General features: G+C 27.4%; 1 protein-coding gene and 1 long non-coding RNA gene across 5 annotated transcripts in view; one reads left to right on the top strand and one right to left on the bottom strand.

The window, feature by feature from the left end:
- The window catches only part of gek (serine/threonine-protein kinase gek), a 215917-nt gene that overhangs the window by 144375 nt on the left and 59730 nt on the right, over positions 1 to 11812 (top strand). The gene's annotated exons all lie outside the window — the stretch shown is intronic.
- On the bottom strand, positions 8343 to 9840 carry LOC142319459 (uncharacterized). Its single transcript, XR_012755201.1, has 2 exons — positions 9699 to 9840; positions 8343 to 9498 (listed from the first exon to the last, which is right to left on the bottom strand). It is a non-coding gene; the product is annotated as an uncharacterized LOC142319459 (long non-coding RNA).

Here is an 11812-nt window from a genome sequence, read left to right as displayed (position 1 = left end):
ATTACTCGATCTAAATAAATCTATTTCTTGACTTTGGTGTTAGCTTATACATTTTTTTTTTTAGATGTTTTTCCTTGAAAGCTGTTAGTTATAGCTGGAACAGTCAGTTTTTGAGTGGATGAAATTTACCCTCTGCCCAATATGTCTGCATAGTCTTATAAACATATTATCTACGCTTCAATATAGGGTTTTCCCTTGGTAAATTTACTAAAAATAATTATGAATAGTTATTCCGAGGGGAGTTTTAATTTTTTTTTTTAATTCTTGAATATCCTGATGGGCATTGAGCTCAAACTTGCAAAACTGTGTACTGTTAGCTTTGATCCGCAGTTGGATTCCATTCTTTCTGACAGTTGTATCTATCTTGATGATGCTTTCAAATGGAAGTCTTATAAAGATATTTGAGATTAAACCCACTTTTAAACTTTTTATAATGTAGTTGGATACTTGATTATACCACAAAAATCAATGGGAGTGAGATTGTTAGATAAAATTTACTCCTGTTGTTCTCAGGTGTTCTTACTTTTTGGAACAATACTATTTTTTCTTCACTTTGTATTTAAGGTGATCATTGCAAAGTAATTGATCAGCAATTTCCTGCTCCCATTTGGATAAAAATGACATATCTCTCCTATGAAATTGGTGGGGTATGGTCACTCATTACCTTGAGCTTTCTTAAAGATGGGTTGTTTGTCTCATTCTAGAGTTCCTCCAAGAGAAAGAATATATTTCTCATTCTCATTTCTGTTGATGTGGGATTGGCTCTGCATGGTCTATGCTGAGATTGCTCACACGTGTCACCATCTTTGATGTGATATGATGAAAGGTTGCCTGTGAACCATTTAGGGACTTCTCTGTTTGTTAGTTATAAAATATTTATGCTGAAGTGCCTTGGATAAAGCTGAGCCTCTAATCCCAATTAAAATAGCATGAGCAAACAAATTTTATTTGGATTATTTAGAAAGAAGTTATGTAGGTTTTTAATTACTCTGACTTAAGAATTTTACTAACCATGTCAGTTAAGTTATTTGATATTCTAATTCTATAACTAATCTCTTTGGTCACAAACATTCAAAATTCTTTCTTCAAAATAAAAATAATTATGTTAAATCGAAATGTCCACTTTCTTATTTCTGGCTGTTAAGGAAATGAAAAATCAGCATAAAAAGTCAATCAGTTCAACTCTGCTGTGACCCTTCAGTGTTAAAAAATGTTGTTTAGCTTGTGATGTTTTTGGTCCTTAGTGGAACTGTTTAAGATAATTTATTTTTTAATTTTCTCAGGTGGTAGATAGTATAGACAGTGGTAGATAGACTGTGGATTGGTAGATAGTATGAGTAATGAAGTAATAATATTTATATTGATAATTTATAGATTATAGGTTTTTAATATGCGTAAATATCCTAACTAAATTTTGCATTTCTAAAAATTAATGTTAAAAAAAGATAAGCAAATTATATCTTTAATGTTTAAAAACTAATGTAAAGGAATACAATTATATATTATATATAATTATATTCCATGTATTATTTTAGAATAACTGAAAGATTTTAATATCATTCAGTAACATTTACTATAAAATTTTGTGTTCTACTTTGTGGACATTGCTTTATTTGCCAGAACAGAGATTTTGTAAAAAAAAAAGAAGGAAAACTGATGAAAAAATGTAAACAGATGCTTGATTTGTAATTATTATTTATTTATTTATATTATTTTTTATAGCAATATTGCATTTGTTTTTTTGTAGTTGAAATACTAGGAAGATATGTATGTTACTTATCTGTAACTTTATCTGTATGAATATTTTTTTAGCTTGTGTTGCTGTTTTTGAAAATTTACCTTTTTTTAATTTCTTAATAGAATGTTGTTAAAAAGCATACTTGTTTGATTTAAAATTTGTTTCTTTCTGTGTATTGAGAATATGTAGAAGTACCTTTTTTGTTTTGTGGTTAGTTACAGTTACAGTACAATTTATTGTTAATATTAAAGTTGACTAGATTTGTAAGATATTTATTTTTGAAGAAAATAATACAGTAGGTTTTTTTTAGTTTAAATTATTTATGTGAAAATTGTTTTAGATAGTTTGTCATTATAATACAAAAAATACTTCTTTTAATTGTGTTGGTTTTTTGAGGCATCATTTTGTCTTTTCAAATGATATTTTAAGGCCAGTTTTATTTGCACTGTTTTGAAGTTCTAATATCTTTGTTGTAGCCTCGTTGATGTAGTTTGTTAGCAGTGCCAAGTCGGCGAAACAAAGGCAGTTTGTTTTGAGTTTTCGTTCTATTTTTTTTTTGGGGAACTTTTTTGAGCCACCCCCTAATTACCATTTCATGAGTGCAGTTGAATGAATAGTAGTGATGAGAGCCCTCATTTTTGTTTTGATCTCAAGTGGTTCCAAGAGTTCACCCCTGAATTTCACTTTTGACATAGTGTTTGTGAGGGACAGTTTTATCATGTTTATTAATTTGGGATTAAGTCCGAGATGTCTTATAATTTTTAGTAGGGATTCTCTGTGGATGCAGTTTATGCTTTCTTAAAGTTTTGTTGTCTCTTAATTGTGTTTTGTTGAATTCTTCTTCTATTGATTTCAGTGTGTCTTGGTGTTGATTTTTATTTTCCTTAGGGTTTGGTTGGTTTCTTTTCTTTGTTTTACTATATTTTGGAAGGATGTTTCTGATTTTTGTGATTTGTTTAATAGTCATGCTTGATGTCTCTTCTCCATTGTTTCATCATATTTGCTGTTCCACTGTTGATGCTTTTTATGGGGTTGTATTGGGGCCAGTGCTTCTGCAGTTGGTTTAAGGTTGTTGACTAGATCCTTGAGTTTATCTGTAATTATTTTTTCAGTTACTTTGTGGTAATTCATTCTTGATTAGTTGGATAGGGTCTATTTTTCTTTTAGTTTTAGGGGTTTGGTTTTGTTGCTTCCTTTGGGGAGTGCATTTAACTTTAATTTTGACTACGTAGTGATGTGAACCTGTGTGTGTCTACTTCTTGGAGGACTTTGTAGATCTGTTCATGGTGTTGTTTGTCCATGAAGATATGATCTAGTTGCCATTCTTTGCTGTAGTCTGGGTGTTTCCAGGTTTTGAGTTTTCAGGTTTCCTCTAGAAATATGTGGATTTTGAGATTAGGTTGTGGTTTCTGCAGAGATCTATGAGTCTCTGCCCATTTTCATATTTTGTATTGGGCGGGCCATTTTACAATGATGTGGTATCTTTTTTCTCTGCCTAGTTGAGCTTTGAAGTCTCTGATTAGTTGTTTAATGTTATTTTTGGGGATGTTATTTATGGTTTGGTCGAGAGGTTCTTGAACTTATTAGTGGGCATTTATTATGGTGTAGATTTTATTAGTTGATTTTGGAGTCAGTGTTGAGATTCTTGGGAATTTTGACTTGAATTCTTGTACAGAGATTATTATTTTGAGGCTGATCAAAAAGCCTATTCCAAACTGTTGGACACTTTTCATCACTCTTTTCCCAGGTGTACCTTTGTGCAGCCTCTATCCTTGAGATTCCATGACGTCCTGGTCAGTGTTTCTTATTTTGTGTTTGTCAATTAGGTCAGTTATTATTTTTAATTTACCAATCTGCATGAGTGAATCTACATTGAGTGTGGAAATGTAGGTGATTTGCTTTGGTTTGATTTTGGATTTTGTTTTGTCTTTGTTAATGTGTGTGGTGTTAGTGTATTACAATGCTTCTAATCGCATGTTATCTTCTAAGTGGTAGCCCACCATATCTGAGTGCTGCCTTCTCTGAACTGTGTTGTTCGGTTCAGCCAGTGGAGTATTCCATGAAAGACCTTTCATTCTTGACTGGCAAGGGGTCACCGTGGTAGGACTTGAGAGATATCTAGTGAGGTATGACTTGAGGATAAATGATGACGTTGTTAAATTTGTTTAGATTCAGTTTACTGGAAAAATTTCTTTTATTGTTGTGGATATATCCAGGCGCACCTTGTGGGAGGCTCGATATGACTTCTGTTAAAATTGTTATTTTGGAGAAAAGTTAAAAAGTCTGATCCTAAACATTACAAATCTATACGTGTTATATATTAAAATATTTTGTAAATGATAGTATCCTAGCAGTTGAATAAGTTATAAATACCTCAGAATATTGCTGTCTTGTTTTCTCTTCCTTTATTGGTGTCTATTCCTATCTCACATTGCACAGCAAATAAATAAAATATTTATTACAAAAATTTATTTATTATGTGAATCTTAGTTTTCACTGTGATTTTAAAATATTTAATAAATTATTATGTATTGATTTATATCTGATAAAATAATTATGCATTGTAAAAGTGCTCACAACAAAGGGAAGAAAATAAAAAAAAGATGTTTTAAAAGAAACAACGTTAATATTCTTAACCAATAAAAATATTCTTAAATATTTATTAACTTTTTTCTGTTATTATGAGTTTTGAAAAAATCTGTATCAGTGTTGATTATATATATTTTCATTTCTTATTTAACACTATTATGTATTTAATAAAATTGTAAAAAAATTAATTATTACTTAACATAGAAAGATGAATACTAATAACAGAAATTATAAAACTAATTACAGAAAGTTAAATACTCTCTCCTTATGTACTTTCCAACATTTGGAATTTGTAATATTTAGTTTTAATATTTTAATGCTACTATATGTTTGCTGATGTTTATATGCGTATCTATGAAAGCACTAAGTTAATTACAATGTTTAACCTTTATAAATAATAATTTGATAATTTTTTAACAATTAAATTGTAATTAGTAACAGTATATTATATATAACAAGTATTTCTCTGGATCCAATTCATCCAGATTATCCTGACCAATTCAGTTTTAAGAAATTATAATTGTATACATTTTTAATTTTTTATGAAACTTATATCCCAATATTAAACTTAAATCCCAATTATTTTGTTATTTTTAGCAGTTATTTAATTTCAAGTTGGTATAGTATTATGAAATACATTCATCGTAATGAATTTAATTAATTTTTTTTTTCAAATAAGAAAAATTGAGGTTTTTATAATTCTCATTTTTTAAGATTTTATTACACCCATGTATTTATACATATAAAAGCATAATCTTTTATAGCTATAGCAGCACATTGAATTTTCTGAATTCAAATGAATTCTCAGAATTCATTGAATTCCTTATTAAAAAAAAAGTATGAGCGATGGTGTAGCGTAGTGACTGAATTGTTGGCCCCAGTTTCCTGTTTTGTAATTTTTTTTTTATCTTTTAATTAAAATTAGATTCTGTTATTAATATATACTTCAAAAACAATTTCAATAAATTTCTGTACTTTAAACTTTTGTATTACAATTTCAATAAGCTGTGCACATGTGTGTTTGTGTGTAAGTAAATCAACAAGGTTATGAGAGGTACAAAACAAGTCTTAGATGATTATCTTCAATCTTGATTATTAATTATAAGTTAAAAAACCTAATAAATCACATAAAAAGACATTATTAAAAGGAAATACATTACTTGACTTTTTTAGGGTAGATTTCATTTGTCTATTGTTTGCTGTGGCTTAAAAAATCTATAAGGTCTTAAAATTCTGTTCTGTAAAAGGATAGTTTATGGTACACTATTATTCATCATGCTAGTTCTTTAGTTTTAGTTAATCAGTAGAAGAAACATCAATATTTAACTCCCAATATTCAAAAGTTTTCATCAGCTTAGTATACGAGTATGTACGCTCACTTAGCCTGCCACGTTCTGCTTCAGTTATCCTATGACTTTGGATCAATTTTAAATAGCTTTAGATTATATCCTGTCACTTGATTAATAGAGAATGTGATATGTGATCAATAAAGGTTCTACTGTAATATAGTTAAATTATGATTGCTGACATCTTGATATTTTATAAGTAAAAGAAATACTAAGAGAAAATAATCTGAATTTACACAAAATCAAGTAAGTTGAGAGAAGCCTATAGTACAAGTCAGAAAGTAAAAGGAATTATTCCAGCATTTTTTTGTGCAATTTACAAAAAAAATTGTGGTTATATAAATGTATTTAATATGTATATTCAATGAATAATCTCTCTTTAGACAAGATGCCGTTGTTTATTGGAGTGACAAGTTGTCTGTGGGGTTTACTTCTTCTGCTAATTAGAATGTATTTCTGACTCGGACTTGACAACTTCACCTGCTACTACTACCAATGCTATTCTACTTCGGGTAAAGTAATTCTCTACACGTACGTCTTGTTTTCACGTGTGCGATTGAAGTTTTTTGCCGTTTTAAAATGTGCTGTCGTTTTTATAACAATGTTGTTGTTATATTACTATATTATTATTATTGCCATATAAAAATGACAAAATTACAATAAATTTCTAACAGTTGCTTTTTGTTAACAAATTTTTTTATAGTAATTTTTGTTAAAGTATTTAAAAAAATTATTTACTTTGAATTTCATTTATTGGTTTTAAAGAAAATTAAAAATCAATTTAAATGCTTTAAAATAGAAAATTGTTTATTTGCTGTTATTTATTTTTCTATTGCCTGATTATGTATATTAATTGCTATAAAGTTATAATTTAAAAAAAAGGTTATATTTGTAATGTAATAATTCAGTTTGTAATACTTTTTTATATGTATTTTGTGCATAGCATTTTGTTTACTAACTTTTACAAGTTATTTATTATGTGAATTATTAATAACAAGTGGAACCCTGGGTTGTTTTGGTATTGAATAATTTTTAATAATGTGTGGTTCATGTTGTTGATATACTTAGCTTTTTATTTTTTGGCAGCACTAATAAGTGGTGTTTTCATGAACTCATTTATAGTTTTAAAACCTGAATAAATTTGTGGATTGTGTTCAAAAATCATCATAATACTGGTGGTAAAAAATTAATTTGTATTTGATCCAGTGCTAAAACATAATACTGAATTTTCTTAAAATTTCTACTGTTAAACAGCATTCATTTTACTACATCCAAATTGTTATTAGCTGTCTCAATATTTTTAGTGAAGTAGCGTTGAAGTATAGAGAAATAAATCTAAATAATAATCAGGCAGGACGTGATAAGGAATTGACAATTAAGAAAGGGAATAAAAATAAAATTAATTCATTGAAATTTGAAAATGATTTTAGATTCTAATTTATCCAAAAAAAACTTCATTATTAATGAGCTATATCTCTTGAACTGACACTGTAGTCATTTTTCATGTAGTAAATATTTTGAATCTCTAGTTTATTTGTAAGAGATAGAGAGCAATTTGGTTCCCATGAATAAAGTTTGAAGAAAAAATTGAATTTTATTTCAGCATTTCAAAATTGATAAATTGTAAAGCTAGATGAATAATATAATTTTTGTAGTTAACATCATTTATATAATTTTTATGTGATGTCTGCTGTGTTGATGATGTTTACTTTCATGTTTATCTTCATTTCTTATAAAACAAACTTATTGTTTCAGCTTGTCCCCTTACCTGTGTTAGCTTTTTACCTTGATTTGTATTTGTATGAGATAACAAATAAAACAACTTTGCTTTAAAAAATGTGGAAAATGAATTCATTTTAAGGTGGTGTAGCACCAACTTACTTACACAATTTACACAATTGAAATCTTATGCAAGTCTTACATAAGGATTAAGCAATCCTTTCTAGATGTAAGATATTTGTTACCCAGAGGGAAATTAGATAATTCAGTTTTAATTTGCTTACTGAGGAATCTATAATAGATTTAAAGGAACAGTTTAAGACCATAGAAAGAATCCATGCAGAAAAAAATAACAACATTGACATTTGTTGATGATGTTCTTTTAGCAGACACCAAACATGATGAGAAGCAGCTGACTGTATGAATTAATTGTTATGAAAACTCAACTGAAAATTAAATAACAATAAAACGTTAAATGCACTGTTTATATCTTTCCAGTCAGTGTAATTCTGTCAAGAACAGAGTGTTGTTTCCAGCTCTATTGTGATTTCTTTGCTTGTATGAGTAATCTTTCCAATCATGCAATGGTATTTATATGGTGCAGAATAGATTTGAGCTGCATGCAGATATATATATATATATCTTTAGTTTTAAGATGCTGTAAGATAACCATATAAAAACAGGTACAGCCTACACAGTTAATAATTTTGTTTTTAATCCTTATTTTATTTATGAAATTTTATTAAATATATAAACTATGCAAATCTTGCTAATCTCCATCATAATAAACTTATTTGCACTGTAAGAATGATATTAATAAATACCTTTTTATTTGAAATATTAAATGATTATATATATAAAAATATGTGAAAATAATTTATAATTAAGCATTTTTTTATTTTATTCTAATTAAAAAGAATGTATGATTTGTTTAAGGAAATAAAATGCAGTTTAACAAAAAATAAATGTATTCGTAAGTGGCTCATCACATTTTAAATAGTAAAGGAAACTAAGGCTGTCTTTGATTACACTATTTAGTATTCTTACTCATATCTTTCTTAGCCATTGCTAAAGTTATGGTTTGAGTCACAGTGTTTCAGTTTGTTCACTTCAATTCCATTTTTTTAATTTCTAGAAGTTGCATGCTTTGTGAAAATAATTTATCACACCATTTCAATATTTCTTTCACAATAATTGGAAAAAATTAAACTATCAGTTTAATTTTATTGCAAATTTTTATTTAGAAGAAGTGCAAACAGTTGAGTTAATAAAACTTCAGGCAAATTCAATTTTGGATAGTTTTGTAATTAATAATTTGGATTTTGTTTCATTTAGTTATCAGATGATTATTTGTAATCTAATTGTGTATAATTGATTTTAAATAATGAGTTATATAATAGATTTATATAGAAATTATCATTAATGTTGATTGAGATGATTTTTTGTTATAGTTATAGCTGTAGCTCTTATTTTTTTATGTAGAATTGTAGTTTATATATTTATTATTCGTGGTGAATGTTTAGATTTTTCTTTCTGTAGTGTTTTTAATTTTTATTTAGAGATAGATATCCTGTGACTAATGTGTTTACAAAACACATTTTTTTCTTTTTTAAATCATTCTCTATCATTTTGCGAAAAGTTTGCTTGCTTTTTGTAGATGTGCTGATTTTTTTTTAATACTCATTTATTTGATTTTCTCCTTATTGCAATATTATTGATTTGTTTTATGATTCATTGTAGAATTATTTTGTTTCTTTTTCTCTTATTTATAAAAGAATTGGAAAAAATGAGAAAAACTTTTATTTTCATTGATATGTTTATTTCAGATGTAGTTCCAGAACTACATAGTTGAAATGGAAGTGACAAATATGATACCAAAGCTATGTTTTTATGATCTTTTATGTTTTCCTTACTGTTAATCTCAAATTAATCTTACAATGGGTTTGTAGTTCAGCATCTACACTTATCATTCAAGACCACTTATTTATTTTCTTAATTTTCATTTATTTTTTTATACATTGTTTTTGCAATCAATCCTTTATGAATTTGAAATCTTGAAAATGTGGAAAATTTTATGTTAGTCAAAGTCAAAATACTTGCACAGAACTGAAACGTACAGAAATTAACATCAAACAATTTACTGTTAATCATTTTTTCTGTTATTTAAATGAGAGTAATATATTATTAGAGTTTAGTTTTGTTTATACGAGTTCAATGACCTTAATTTATTTTATTAAAGCAATGTTGCATGTAACAATGTTACATATTTTTAAATCATTTAATAAACAATATTCTATATTACTTACATTTGTGTCCAAATTTTTTTGATCAGCCTTAACTTGCTTCTCTGATGAATAATTATCTGTAGATCTTGTGATTATCTTTAAACATTTTTACTTTCAGACTGACTTTTACATTCACTTAGTTTAATGTGATGTAAGCACTGACTACTACTTAATGAACTGAATGCATTATATATTTGTTGCATTTAGTGTAATTTGCACTTTATATGTACATGTTTATGAATAAAATACATAGTCAATTATTCATTGTTCAAAAATTCACCTCATCATTTCAGTAAATATTAATGTTTAATTTTGATTTTTATCTTCCTTTTATTTATTTATAGGATAAATTTATGGTTTTATCATAATAATTTTTTATGATTGCACTTTCTTATCTTGTGTGTGTGTGTATGTGTGCGTATGCATGTACACACACACATACATAAAGAATGTTCTTTTTTATAAAATTAGACAATTGCTTTTATATTTTTTTTAAAGGAATTTTATAATTCAGTGTATTTTACATATCAATATTTTAAATAAATTTAAGGACACGTTAAAAAAAATCAAAAAACCAGTATTTCTAAACCACTATTTCTTTTATTTCATAAGTAAAAAATTACAGAGACAACGCAACATCATTTGAGAAACATTTAATATTATCTTCATATGATTTTAGACAAACTGCTTGCTATTCTAACAGGCGGCATTGAGTCAATCAATCTCAAACATTTTTCTTTCATCACCTGTTTCCTCAGACTTGCAATTTGAAGTCATAATTCGGCCTTATTTTTTTGGTTTTGTTTTAGCCAGCTACAGTGCCATCTGATTCCATAAATTTTAAATTGGATTTAATGCAGGACTGCAAACTGGCCAGTCCAAAACTTCCACATCATTAGCATTACATCATGCGTTGGTAGCTCATGATTTATGACAGGGTGGATTGTTCTGTTAGAAGATGAAATTCTCTCCACAGGTTATGAACACTAGGAAGCAAGAATTCTTCCATTGTTTTAATGTATTCTATGCTGTTCATTGTCCCATCAATGTTTCTAAGATTTCTAGACCTGACATTATGCAACCCCATACCAAAATGGCATATCCACCTTGTTGCAGCAGGAATGATGCAGGCTGGTAGAAACTTTTCATTTTCTGTTCACCTGACCCTAATTTTTCGGTTCAAATACAGCTAGAATCAGCTTTTATCAGAAAATACAATACTTTGTCAAGCTTCTTTTAACCAGTTATTCCTTTCTTTATAAAACTGACATTGCTTAGATTTATGAATTTTGTTTAAAAGAGGCTTTGGGATACATTCCAGCTTCTTTTAAACTTCTAGAAAGTGTGGCAGTACTAATGTTAACACCATAATGTTGTACTAATTATATTGCTGTATCAGACATAGTCCAAACTTAACATTTTAAATAAACAGTTGGTATGCCTGACACTTTTAAAATGATTGTCGCGTTTTTTAAAAAAAATGTGTTACTTGAACAATTTTTAGACCAAAATTGATAGAAATTAAAAATCATCTAAGCTCCTCTAATTCAAAAAATCATTTTTTTAATTTTTTCTAATTATTTCGTAAAAAACTAAAAAATAGCTTTAAAATGATATCGTACTTGACAGCTGAAGTTAAATATTTTTCAAAAAATAATTTCTTTAAAAAAAACGGTAATTTTGACATAATTTAATTTATAAAATATAAATTATCCTGTAAAATTTGAAGCATATATGTTAGAAGGTTGCTGTAATCACCAACAGGTGTACTTTTAAAAGCTCTTTTCCATAGTTATATGATATTTGAATAGTTCACAAGTTAAAGGCCAAAATTACATAAAACAGTCTTTCTAGAGTGTCCTTAAACTTATGCAAAATAATATTGTATATGTATATATATATATATATATATATATATATATATATATATTTTTTTTTTTCTGTTTTTGTTAATTGTATGCAGCTGCTGTACCAGTGACAAAGATATATAATGTTTATAATTAATCATTGGTGAAAAGGTATTTAATACTGAAGGTTTTATTGGTGATTATATGGTGAATAACTTAAATAGATTGGAAACCTATTTTTATAATTTAAAATTTTATTACTAGTTTTCCCTTTCGTGTGTTTTTATA

The sequence above is a fragment of the Lycorma delicatula genome, chromosome 2 (assembly GCF_047948215.1).
Source record: "Lycorma delicatula isolate Av1 chromosome 2, ASM4794821v1, whole genome shotgun sequence".
In the NCBI taxonomy this organism is placed as follows: domain Eukaryota; kingdom Metazoa; phylum Arthropoda; class Insecta; order Hemiptera; family Fulgoridae; genus Lycorma; species Lycorma delicatula.
Note: the sequence above shows the minus strand (reverse complement) of the source record. Positions and strands in the feature narration are given on the sequence as shown.